The 13,781-nt window shown below is 41.0% G+C and overlaps 1 long non-coding RNA gene across 2 annotated transcripts; it reads right to left on the reverse strand.

Moving 5' to 3' along the window:
• Nucleotides 1–1,109: 1,109 nt before the first annotated feature.
• Nucleotides 1,110–12,241, reverse strand: LOC139160944 (uncharacterized). 2 transcript variants are annotated; one of them, XR_011558044.1, is made up of 3 exons: nucleotides 12,221–12,241; nucleotides 4,295–4,571; nucleotides 1,110–1,446 (listed from the first exon to the last, which is right to left on the reverse strand). It is a non-coding gene; the product is annotated as an uncharacterized lncRNA (long non-coding RNA). The 2 variants fall into 2 exon arrangements; XR_011558043.1 differs by lacking the exon at nucleotides 12,221–12,241 and having other exon boundaries at nucleotides 4,295–6,063.
• Between the last annotated feature and the right edge of the window lie 1,540 nt (nucleotides 12,242–13,781).

A 13,781-nucleotide genomic window follows, 5' to 3' on the forward strand; every position in this document is an offset into this window, starting at 1 on the left:
GAAGCCCCCCAGGCCAGCTGTCACCTTTTAAAACAGCCGCCGGCTTCCCAGCAGTCGCCGAACGCCGTTTTTTTGCGGGGGTTTTTTGGTTGCACGGATTAATTGACTTTACATTGTTTCCTATGGGAAACAATGTTTCGTCTTACGATCCTTTCATCTTACGAACCTCCTCCTTGCACCAATTAAGTTCGTATCATGAGGTATTACTGTACTAAGTTTAAGGAGGCTTATTTCCAAATACGTGAACATAGTCTGCAAATTCTTATAAATTGAGGTTTTGCATACATGGACCAGCTAATTGTCCAGAAACCAATGTGTTTGTAGACTTCACTTCATATTGCTATGGAGAATTTTAGGGCTTTATTGATAGTTTGCACTATTTATTATGTTACTATTTTGAAATATCTATGTCTATATCTTACTATCCTGTTACAAATAAATAAAGATTTTACATTGAGAGCCGGCAGAGGTTCAGCCGTTCCCTGAGGAGCCTCAGACGGAATCACAACACATATATACATACATACATACATACATACATACATACATACATACATACATACATTATTTTTTGGAGTACAAGACACACCTCCCCCCTTCCAAAAAGAAGTGGAAATGTTGGTGCATCTTACACATTGAATACACCCATTTCCGGCCTCCTGAAGTCCCACCACTGTACCTTATTTTGTGAAAAATGGTGAGAGGCCTGGAGAGTGCCCCGGGGGCAGAGGGAAGGCAAAAATGCCCTTGCTTTTACAAAAAGTGGACAAAAAATTGACTTTTTTTTTCAAAAATGAGGTGTTTTTCCCCTCCCCCAGCCCCCAGAAGCAAGCCTCCCAAACCCTCTGCATGTCAACTTTTTGCAAAAACCTGGATGCACAGAGGGTTTGGGGAGGCCTACAGATTGCTTCTGGGAGCTAGGGGAAGGCAAAAATGCCAATTTTGGGGAAAGTGGGCAAAAAAATGGGCCATTTTTTGCATATATGGTGCCTTCCCCCAGCTCCCAGAAGCACTCTGCCAGTGTCCCAAACCGTATGCACCCTGTTTGTTTGCAAAAAATGGTGAAAAAAATGGGGGGGGGGTTGCAAAAAAATGGGACACACAGAGGGTTTGAGAGGCCTGCAGAATGCTTCTTGGGGCCGGGGAGGACAAAACCTTTTTTTATTACTTAACTCTTCAAAATCTTGGTGCGTCCGATACACCGATGCGACTTATAGTCTGAAAAATGTGGTAATCAATTCAATGTTGTCAACAGCCATATAATTTCCAGGTTGGCTGTCTAGTTGGCAATATTCAGAACAAGTAAACAAATGGTGATTGATATATGGGAAGGTAGTCCTTTTCTGATTCCTTTTGATTGACAGTTCTTTTCTCTGTTTCTTACAGGAAAGGCTCTGACGTGTGGATGACAGGCAGCAGCATTGTGGAGAAGTGTGAAGAATCAGCCTTCAAAGGAACAGAAACAGAGGAGCAGAAAACAAGTTCAGTTTACCTGTACACACAGTGGAGAAACGTCGACTGCTTGCTCAAAACATAACTTTCATTCAGTCATTTTTATTCCACATCTTTTAATAGGACATGAAGTCAGGATATCATTGTTCATAGGCTAGCTGTTGAGATGCAATAGGTAACGCTGATCTCATTCCTTGACATTATTTTTATTTTTGCTTGGTTTTTTGTATGCTGCTCATATGAACACCAACAAATCCCTCCCTACACTCATGCTGAACTCATACTTTAATATACAGTATATACATATTCAGCACAGTCCATTCATCTTATATGAGCAACTTCTTAGTATAATAATTGTTCGAGCACGGACTGGGTATAATAAATATCCTGCTGAGCTCAAACTAAAAAATTGAATCAAATCTCAGAGATGGGTTGAGTTGGGGGAAGTGCTGTAGTTATTTTCTAGTTTAAAAGCTTCTTTCTTTCCTAGCAGAAGACTTTTAAATAGGCCCATCTGACTGTAGCTTGAGGTGAACTTTCTTCTGCCTGGTTCCATCCTGAACCCTTTTGCCCAAATCAACTGAAGGATCCCAGTTCAGAAGATGGCTTAAGCCTTCAGCTAAAATAGAAACTTTTATCTGGTTCATAGTGATTTTCAAACAGGGCTTTCTCTCTCATGCTTCATTGAGTCCCATCAATGTCCACATCCACCTTATACGATATTTATATGAGTCAGCCAATTTAACCATGTAAGGCTGTTTTAGCCACCTGTCTGGCTCTACCAGATGACTTTCCTAAAATTCACCATTGCACAGGATTGTACTGTATCAGTATCAGAACAAACTGTTTCCTTGTAAGAGATTTGTCTAAACTCTAAAGCAATGTTTTTTTCTCCCCTCAACTCCAACAACCTTAAGGTATGGACTTCAACTCCCAGAATTCCTCAGCCTTTAAAGCAACCTTTCCCTGCTGTAGTTTCCAAGTGTTCTGTGGTACAACTGCCCTAACTCCAAGCCTACAACCAACTTGCCTAGACATTTTAAGTCCTAATATAGCCAAATGATCCCTGATTGAGGAATTCTGGGAGTTAAATTTAGGATAACCTGAACCTTTTCAAGTTCCCTGCCACATCCCATACAATCCCTCTCTCTATCTCTAGTCAATGGCCTGGTTTACACAGAGAACTAAGACATAACACACTTCATTGGTTGTTTTTTGACACAGCATGACATATGAACAAGGAACTGGACTTCCTTGTCTTTTCTTTGAGAACATTTCCCTTGTCATCGAAGAAGTTTTTTCATCTCTGACTTCGTGCTGGGGGATGGAAGGTTTTATATTCCTTGCAGACAGCTGGCCATTTGCATTGTTTTAAAGAGTTGTTCAGGCTGCTTGGAGATTTATCCTGATCCTCAGGATCAGATGAGTAGACACCTAACTAGAATTTCCATAGACATGACATATGAACCTTATGTCTTAGCAGTGCAGGTGGAATCTGACATGTTCAATAATAATGAAATCCAGGTTTACATGTTTTATATAGGGATGTAGCCCAGCGATTTTCTTCCATTATAGAAATGGAAGTTCCTAGAGCTCCAAGGGGAAAGGAATAGATACTGAGTCAATTCACATCTGCAGCGTAAGTAACAGCATAGCTAGTGGTGAAATCCTATTGCTACGTCCCAGTTCAGACGTACCAGTAGAAGTGGCCACCAGCGGTTCAAAGAACTGGTAGCAGTGGCAGTGTGAGGCTCCACCCACTCACCCAGACATGCAAAGCGTTTGATTCCAAGCCAGTAGGGAAGGTAAGTAGATTTCACTGCTGATCACAGCCACAGTCCAATACACAGCTCAATGAACATAAGCTTGGCTTGTTAAGCGATCATATGTCTTCTTAGCCAAATACCAATTTATAAAAATTGTGTTTTAAGCGGCTTAAAAAAAGAAGAAGTTGCAGTGAGGAAAACTGCCCCGAGTCTTTAGAGAAGGGCAGCATACAAATCTAATAAATAATGAAGATAATAATAATAATAATAATAATAATAATAATAATAATAATATAAATAAAAACAGCTATAGATGCCACCAACAATAACAAATAATTCTTGAACCCTGCTCTTCACTCTTCTTTTCTACATTTGATTCTACAATCTCCTTTGGAAATTATTTGAACCATGGCATAATATCCTTTGGTTTCCATTTGAACTCATTGCAGCTCATTCCCAAATTTGGCTATTATTTTTCATTCATCAATCCAAATTTATTCTCGGGCTGAATATAATGCGTTTGGTAAGCTTCCTGAAAAAAAAAGACCTTACCCATTTGAGGTTCTGATCTATAAAATTTCCAAATTGTTACCAGTCTTGAATCCATCAACCTGTCCAATCTAACTATGGGTTTAGAACTTAGAAAGGCTCATCTGCAGCAAAAGTGAATGCAGAGCTATTGAGGATTTCATTGTTGATAATATGGGAATATGAGGATTTTATTGTTGATAATGTGAGAAAAGTGTATTAGGAGTGCATATTACACTATGAAATTAGGGTATCTGGAAAGTTTATATGTCTCAGCAGGGCTTCTAACTCAAAGCATATTGCTGCTGATATCTTAACCAGGGTCTTTCAGGGTCTGAAAAATGCTACAAAAATCTTTGCCACTTTTTTCCTTCTCTTGTTCCCCCATTTCATTTAACAAATGTGATAGCTGGGGAGGGGAAAAGAAGAAACAGGTATCTTGTTCATTTTGGAGGGTTGCTGCGTCTCTGCTTGAAGTTGGCTTCACAGATGAGTCGTGCTATAATTAGCTTCTACCTCTCCCTCCATCTTCATGGCACAATGCTCACCTCTCACTGTGTTGATGGAGGAAGCGCGTGAGGATGCTGCTGTCCAAGCGCTTCTGAGGACCAAGCCTAGAGCAGACAGAAAGGAGAGGCTGCCAAACAGGCAGAATGGAGCTGCAGCCCCTGCAGCTGCCATCTGCTTCTTGTCAAGTTGTTGTGAAGTGCTTGTTCCTGATGACGAAGGTTGCTGGACAGCAGTGTGAGGATGCGGTTGTGACAGATGCTCTGTTTACCATACTTCAAGCCCTAGTCAGGCTGACACAGGATGTTAGCTTTTTCCCTGGAAAAAAAATGCAGCTTGATCTTATGTTCACCTCTTTATTCAGCACATGCAATCAAATCCTCCCTTCCTGGGTCCATCTGTACGTAGAAAAGTCAAAGAAACTGAAATGAAATTCCCAAGTCATGGTTGTCTCTCTCAGTCAACCTCACCCAAAAGATAAGAAGATTACAACATTAATTCCCTCAGCGCCTCCTGGGTCTGACCTGTATCTGGAATTACATCTCTTCCTTGCTTCCCAAGCACAATGTGAAATATTGGAAGAGGTCAGGGAATAGCTAAGCCGTAGTTTTGTTTATACGGCTACGGAATTCAACTTTAAGCAGACAAACATCAAGCAGATTATCTCAGATCTGACTTATTTCAACATTGCCAAGCATAGCTAATCCAACAGTCCCATAGTGGCTGAAATGTTTCTTTAAGCACACTGTTCAATCAGCCACTACATTTACTCTGAGTGCAGCTACAATTTGTGTCCACTTCATGAAGGCCAGGAAGGGTCTAGGTCAGTGGTTCCCAACCTTTTTTTTTGGCCATGCCCCATCTAAGCATCTCTAAAATCCTGAGGCCTCCCCAGCATGACATATAATTCTTATTATTCAAAAAGTGAACTACTCATGCAGAGGAAGCCTAAAAGGCCATTAACTAGGTTTAAATAAGGTTCCAACTGCCTCCATTAAAAATGAAATTGCCATTGAGAACCAGGGGTCTAGGTACAAAATGCATATATAATTTTATCATACGCCAAAAGCAACAGCTTTGCAATAACAACAGCAAAAATCTATAAACACCACCACAGCTGATAACAAAAAGGAAAGAAGCCTACATCCTAGTTACCCCTTGGCAGAATTTCCACTGATCTAAATTTCAGTGTTGAGAAATATTCACAAGATCAAAAGCAATCTCTGTTTATTCTGAGCATCAACAACGCCTGGCCAAACATCCTGTTATTGTTGGGTACATGCTCATAAAATGGAATTGTTGTAGAGCAACAGAGTCAGAGAACTTTCCCAACTATTTTCTGCCTTCCATATGGTTTGCTTCAACTATATTTACTTAAAAAAAAATACCAGACCATTGTAGCCACCATTAGAGAGTTAGGCTTAGTAAAGTTTCTCAAGATCATCCAGTCACGGTTTTCTGCCTGGAGGAAGATCTGAATGCGGGTCTTCTTCAACTAAATTAGATATGCTTATCACTCTGACACCATGCTGTTATTTTTAAAGCGAGACATCTTTCTGAAAATACATCTGAAAATGTGCCTTGGCACCTATACAGATACAGCCTTGGCTAATAAGCACTTTCTGTGCTTCTAATTTTGTCATCTAACTTCCTACAAGGAAAATCCTGCAAAATGTCCAATCATTGTACTAAAAACATATGTCTTACAGCAAAAGCCCCATTAAAAAAAAAACCCTATTTCAACTTTGGTTTTTAACACTGCATGTGACTGGTGCCTGCTATGAATAACCTAGATTTGAATAAATGAAATATTCTCACTTAATACGTACTTTGCTCTGTACAAAGTTGAATGTGCTGACATGTGAAATTGATTGTCAATCAGTGTTGCTTCCTAAATAGACAGTTTGATTTAACGGAATCCTTTGCAAAAGTTCAGGACTTTCCTGGGAAAATGCTCAGGATCTCCCAGGAAGCAGAGTCCATTTGGAATTATAAATAGTACTAATAAATAAATAAATAAATAAAATTGATGGAGAGGGGGAGGTAGTAGTGAAAAAATGGTACTAGAAAATTTAGAGGCTGCAGGTCGCTCCAAATCCTCTTATTTTTCTTCTCGGTGACTGCCTAACCTCTCTGCGACAGCTCTTGCGGGAGAAACCTGCTTCCAGGATGGATGTTTTTACAACTTCGATGTCTCCCAGCCCAAGGTGCAGTGCTGCATCTCTGGTCAGTTGTGAGTCTGAGATGAAGCACTGTAGCTCAGGAAGGGAGAAACAATGCCACGGAAAGGAAAGGACCAGCCCTGCTTTCTCCTGTGTTCAAGCCAAGCAGCCAGAGGTAAGAATCCGCACAGGTAAGATCCAAGTGGTGACAATGCCACCCGGTCGAAGAACAGCATGGAGAAAATTACAAGATTGCAGAGAATGCTACGAATACCGAAAACCATTCTGTCGGGCCAAGCATCATAGGGGGATATACACTGCGCAAAAAAATAAAAATAAAGGGAACACTCAAAGAACACATCCTAGATTTGAATGAATGAAATATTCTCACTGAATACGTACTTTGTTCTGTACGAAGTTGAATGTGCTGACAACATGTGAAATTGATTGTCAATCAGTGTTGCTTCCTAAATGGACAGTTTGATTTCACAGAAGTCTGATTTACTTGGAGTTATATTGTGTTGTTTAAGTGTTCCCTTTATTTTTATTTATTTTTGAGCAGTATATAATGCAAGGCAACTGGCCTTTTGGTTTGGAAGGAAATGAAGTTCAAAAGAGCAAAGAAAGCAGGCGACCCAAACGGACTCCTGTTCTGAACAGAGGCGAGGAGGGTTTCTCAAATGATTCCTATTTTGAAAAAGAAATCATGGCCCAGGAACCAGGGGCCTCTTATGGTTCTACCCAATCACCTTCTCACTGCTGCCCCCCAGTGGAAATAGACACTGAAGGAAATGCTTATTGCGCAGCAAAGGGGAAGGAACAAATTACCGTAAGAGAAAATTCCAGATCGGAGCCGAATCTCAACTATGTCCTCGGGGTCCAGTTTTCCCAGGAATCCCTTAGAATATAAGAAGGGGATTCCTGGAAATACTGTTCTTGGGGTCATGGCTCAGCAACTCATACAACTCATACAAGGGGCGAGTACAAGTGCACTAGAGTGCCTTCCATCCCCTGTTCTATTGCTCTCCTATATCTCCTATACCTTTCTTCTATTCCTATATCTCTTCTTCTATTCTTTCATTGATATGTTCTATTACTATATCTTCTTTTCTATTATGTCTTAGATGTATTTTACTATGAGTATCTCCTCTATAGCCTTCATCATGTATTTTACTATGTGTATATAGATATACCACTAAAACCCTCATTGTGTATTGGACAAAATAAATAAATTAAATAAAAAAATTAAACTGTTCACTTTTATCATATCAGAGGAAGTCCTACATACACCAACCAGAGAGTTCAATGGGAATAGAAAAACAAGATCTCTGACAGACCTTCGAGACGCATCCATTTTTATTTTCTTACTTTTCCAAAGCTTAACAAACCTGATCAAAAATTGTACAGGGATCCTCTCAAAGCTATCATTTCTTTTAGAGATGAAAGCCGCAGACTCTGAATGAAGTACTTCTGATTTCATTTTATTTACATTTTAATTGGAAATAAAATTACCATTCAAATTACATTTCATTTTAAGGTGTTGAATTGGCTTCCTCTCCTATTTTTTTAAATATTTTCACCTCCTTTGACATTAAACACTACAATGTGGTAACTGAGGAGACAATGGCGGTTGTTTTTGAAGGCCACCTGTCATCTGGGGTTCAATCTACGGTATGTACCTCTGACCTAAGTTAAGAAACTTAGCTTCCTAAGAGATCAGAGTTATAGAAAGACCTTTCTCTAAGGTGAGACTCACATTTTATTTAGATTCTACAACTCTTTTACTAACAAAAAACAAGCTAGCACAGATAAGAGGAATATCGTGGCGGTGGAATCCTTGCGTTTTCGGAGCTCGGTGGTTTGCAGCTGACTCTGCTGACTTGTTTGGGGACCACATATTTGGAATATGTACATGAAACCACAGGGCTGCTTGGTGCCCTGAAATCTCTCCCCAGCCTTTTTAACTGTGAATTTTAATTATTTTATTTTTAACTGCCTATTTATATATATCTATATCTATACAGCTTTTATGTTTTTATTTCTACTTGTATACCACCAGGGTCACTCCGTCAGGGAGATGGGCCCCCAAAATACCATAGTTCTTCATGCATCTGTACGTTCATATATTGGTGTCCCAATCTATCTCAATAAATGAAAGATGGAATCCTTTGGGGATTGCAAGGAATCGTATGGAACAGCCTTCTCGGTATTTGACAGTACGTCTATGGTTGAATCTTACTGTTGAAATTCCTCCTCTCATTCTCAACAGCCCCATCATTGCAGAATGGATAATAGGCAGCACCCAATCCCTCTGGTGAAGATTTCTGTGTCAAGAAAGCTTAAAACTTGTTTTTTTTAAAAACGTTATGATTATGAGTAAACGTGCCTCGCAATTATTCATTTGAACTGAGTTGGTATGGAAAAATAAAACGTTGCACATATTTTGGCCTTGTAATGAAACAAATTTTAAAAATGTGCGTATGCGTAGTTGTGCCCTAGATGTATCCGAATGGTCCTGATGACTTGTTACAAAACAGAGAGTCGGATAAGACCAGCTAGTCTCTGCTGACAAGGCAGGTCCAGATCACTGACTCAGCACCAGCAGCCGTGCTTGTGTGTGTGTGTGTGTGTGTGTGTGTGTGTGTGTGTGTGTAGCCATTCAGACTTTGATGGGAGGAAAATATGCTGCTCTTTATGAACTGGTCAGTGGGTATAAACACTCTACATATGTGTCAGATGAACCTCTGAGTGAACCTGATTGGTTTTAATGACAAACCTAACTTCATAATGGCTTTAATGGGTATCATAGTGAATTCTTCATGGAGAAATAAATATTGTACATTTCACATTCTCAAAGAATAGCTGATTTTTATTTGGGAAAAAGATATTGATTGGTTTCACAAGCCGGCCTATATACACTGCTCAAAAAAATAAATAAAGGGAACACTCAAATAACACATCCTAGATCTGAATGAATGAAATATTCTCATTGAATGCTTTGTTCTTTACAAAGTTGAATGTGCACAACAGCATGTGAAATTGACTGTCAATCATTGTTGCTTCCTAAGTGGACAGTTTGGTTTCACAGAAGTTTGATTTACTTGGAGTTATATTCTGTTGTTTAAGTATTCCCTTTATTTATTTATTTTGAGCAGTTTATATATAAGGCTCACAAAAGGATGGTGCACAGGTTCTACTGACTATCCTAGATTGCCTCCATTTCACATGTTCAATCTTCTCCATGAATGTTTCATGAATCCTGACCCCATCCAACGTATAATTAAAATGCACCTGGACAAAACTAAGACCCTGTATTGCAATTTACTTCTGTTTGAACACAAAATCTCACTTCCTTTAAAAACAGACTTGGATAAATCGGGAAGAACAAATATTAAGAATTATCTAAGTCAAGGGTATCAAACTCATGTCGTCATGGTGGCATCATGTGACATATCGGGATTCCCCCACCTTTGCTAAACTGGGCATGGCCATGGTCAGTGTATGACGTATCCGGCCCATGGGCCGGGACTTTTGACAGCCTGATCTAGATGAAATATAGTTTCGCACTAATGATAGTCACACAACCCCGAATCAGAAACAAGCCCATCTATTTCAGCTTAGTGCGTTTTGCAAATCCAACACAAAATATTGACTTAATTGGATAGAGTCAGCATGCAAGTTGTAGATAAGCCGAAAGTGTGCACTGCCCCAAGTTGCCTTTAGTGAGCTAGGTAAATGTATGAATTTGATACAAAAATAAATAGCTTATAGACAATAATTACTTTAGTTGGGGATCTCTCACATCCGTAGGTCAGATGACTCCTAAGTAAATGTACAGACAAGATACCAATATTTGCCTAGCCAATGTAAGACGAGTAGAAAAAAGTAATATCCAATTGAAAACCAATATGGAGCAACGGATTAGAAACCCCTAGAGTAGTTTAGCATTATTCCATTCTCAAAGCCTAGCCTACCTTTCCTTCAACCAAAAGGGTGGTCTGGCCATCATAATACAGAATGGTACCATCATCATCCCCATGACTTTGACGCTCTACAGCTATTGATTAAGACTCATTCATAACAATAAGTCACGGTAGTTACACTTACGTACCTGTAGGAAGTTAGCACCCACCCCTCCTCTAGAAGAATGAAATATTCTAGGAATTATTAAAAAGGCAGAATATTTCCCCTAAAAGAGAAGTTGAAATCTGAAGACAGCAACTCAGCCCCAGTTCCCAGTTCAGATATTTTCGTTATTTACAGAGCAAAAGACTGGACCAGTTTATCTACTATACAAAAGATCTTCAGTTCCAGGGTGATAGGATTAGCCCTCACTCAAGATCCAAACCAGGACAAAGCCATTAAGCCATAATAGGAATTGCCCAAAGCCCCTTCATTATATCATCACCCAGCAAGATTTAACCAGGCCTGGGACTCATGGCATTGGACCAGAATATCTCCGGCACCGCCTTCTGCTGCACGAATCCCAGCGACCAGTTAGGTCCCACAGAGTTGGCCTTCTCCGGGTCCCGTCAACGAAACAATGTCGTCTGGCGGGACCCAGGGGAAAAGCCTTCTTTGCGGTGGCCCCGACCCTCTGGACTCAACTCCCACCGGAGATTAGGATTGCCCCCACCCTCCTTGCCTTTCGTAAACTCCTTAAAACCCACCTCTGCCGTCAGGCATGGGGAAATTGATTCCCCTGGGCCGTTTCCATTTTATGTATGGTTTGTCTGAGATGTATGATTGTTTTTTATATTAAGGGTTTTAAATTGTTTTTAACTATTGGATTTGTACTGTTTTGCTGTTGTGAGCCGCCCCAAGTCTTCGGAGAGGGGCGGCATACAAATCTAATTATTATTATTATTATTATTATTATTATTATTAATAATAATAATAATAATAATAATATAACCTACAAAGTTACCCTTGCATACCCCACAACCAATCAGGATACAGCTTCCTTAGAACAGGAAGTTCCAAGGCAAGACCCAAGAGAGGGTATAAATCTTATCTCTCTCCCTCTCTCACCCATGTGCTCTTCTTTGCCCAGGATCTCAAACCATGTGGTCCTGTCCTCCATTAAACAATCTTTCCAAGCAGTCTCCATGTTTCCAGTGTTTTTCTTACCACTAGGAACTGAACTCGGATGGACATTTCTTCCAACATACCCTTGCTCATTAAAATGTAAGCCATTTTAGCACAACACACAATCAGTCACATACATATGCCAAACACCACTGTCAACTCCTTAGGTGACAGCAGCATGCTACAAATCTGTATCGGTCAGAAAAACAATAGCCAAGAAAATTTCCAAGAAAAGTGGAGAGGGCCACCCCAGGAAAATCGATGGATGATAAAGTCCAAAGAGTGGGCTGGAGAGCAAACAAAGGAAGAGGAAAGAGAAAGAATGGTGAATGGAACAGAGTTTTTCTTCGGGGGGGGGGGGGGGAGAGAAAGGACAGGAGAGAGAGGGGTAGGGAGAGAGGTCCCTGAAAAAAAATACAGATTCGGATGCACACAATCATCATAAGCAGGAGTAGGCAAATTTGGCTCTTCTATGACTTGTGGACTTCAACTCCCAGAATTCCTGAGCTAGCATGATTGGCTTAAGAATTCTGGGAGTTAAAGTCCACAAATCATAGAAGAGCCAACTTTGCCTACCCCTCATCATAGGTATAATCTATGTAGGAAACTGGGATTCTCTTCTCCTCTATTTATGTCTGCAATTGGAGGAATTCTGCAAAGGCAGCCTTGAAACAGCAGAGGGCGCTGCCGACTTGCGCTGCTCGGCTTTATAGGCACCTTATATACATATTGGTCCAAAACCTGCAATCGAGGCGCGCTTCAGGAAGGGGCAGGAGAAATATCATTGGCGCTTCCGAAAGGCTGTTATTCTTTCGAAATCGTAATAATACGTTGCCTTTGTACTTCCTCTGCGTGCGGTACGAAAGGCGGCCTCCCTGCTGCGCCGGAATCCTTTGATCCTGCAAGGCGGGGCGGACCTTCCCGGCCTCCTCCTCCTCCCCGATAAGGGAGTTCGTCAGGCTTGGGCAACGCGTGGCGCGGATTGCAGTTGCATTGGGTGTGTAATCTGTGTGAACGGAATTTCCCAGCTGAGAGCGACCCGACTCCGCCCCGCTAGTTCGTCGGGCAGCCCCGCGACGTGTTGCAAGGCGTTGTTGCTTTAGAACGGCCACCAGAGTCTCGCAACGCCGGGATGCCATTTCCCGGCTCCACGCCTCACAGTCCCTCGTAGCATTAGTGGGGTTGCGGTTCTTTTGAGGGATGCAGTCTTGGGGAGGGGAAAAAAATCCCTCTCCAAAGAACCCCACCTGCCTCCATCAATAGGATGTTTTGCAAACCACATGGTTTGAGATCCTGGGCAAAGAAGAGCACATGGGTGAGAGAGGGATATTTAAATATTTTTAAAAATATTTGTTTTTCAAGCATGTATTAAATAACAGATAAAAGAAGATGGGGACGGTAGTCGATAAGGCCGCTTCTCCTGCTCCCTGCCCAATTCAAGGCAAGTGGGCTTTGCCCGAAGAGAAGGGGACATCTACAGGTAGTCCTGGACTTACAAGAGTTCATTTAGGGACCATTTCAAAGCTCACATAGGGACAATTTCAAAGTTACAACCGTGCTGGGAAAAACTGACTTATAACCGTGTTTCACAGTTATGACCATTCCAGCATTTTCCCTGATTCCAGGATCCAAATTTGGATGCTTGGCAGCCGGTCCATATTTATGACCATTGCTGTGTTCTTGGGATCATGGGATCCCCTTTTGTGTGACAAGCAAAATCAATATCTCTCTCTATCCATCTCTCTCTCTTTCTTTCTTTCTCTTCTCCCTTTCTTTCTAATTCCTCCTTCCCCCTTCTTTCTTTTTTTTCTTTCTTCCCCTTCCTTCCTTCCTTTCTTTCTTTTCTTTCTTCTTGTATGCCACCCAACTCCCGAGAGATCCTGGGCAGCTCACAACCAGAAAATAAACACACAGGACATCAAGAGCAATTTTAAAACAATTTAAAACCAGTAATAATGGGGGGGGGACCCCATACATGTCATTTATGGCCGGATCTCGATGGTACACCATCCAATCAATGGTCCCAAGCCCTTGGGAAGCCAAATTCACATAACAACTGGGTTACTAACTTACCAACTGCGGTGATTCACTTAACAACTGAGGCAAGAAAGGTGATAAAACGAGGCAAAATTCACATCACAAATGTCTCGCTTAAGAACAGAAAATTTGGGCTCAATTGTGGTCGTAAACTTAGGACTGCCTGTATCGGATAGGAGGCAACTAACAGACTTTGAGCAAACACTCGGTCTCTGTTGAGACTTTGGCCCTTTTAATTTGA

Source organism: Erythrolamprus reginae, chromosome 2 (genome assembly GCF_031021105.1).
Source record: "Erythrolamprus reginae isolate rEryReg1 chromosome 2, rEryReg1.hap1, whole genome shotgun sequence".
NCBI classification, from domain to species: domain Eukaryota; kingdom Metazoa; phylum Chordata; class Lepidosauria; order Squamata; family Dipsadidae; genus Erythrolamprus; species Erythrolamprus reginae.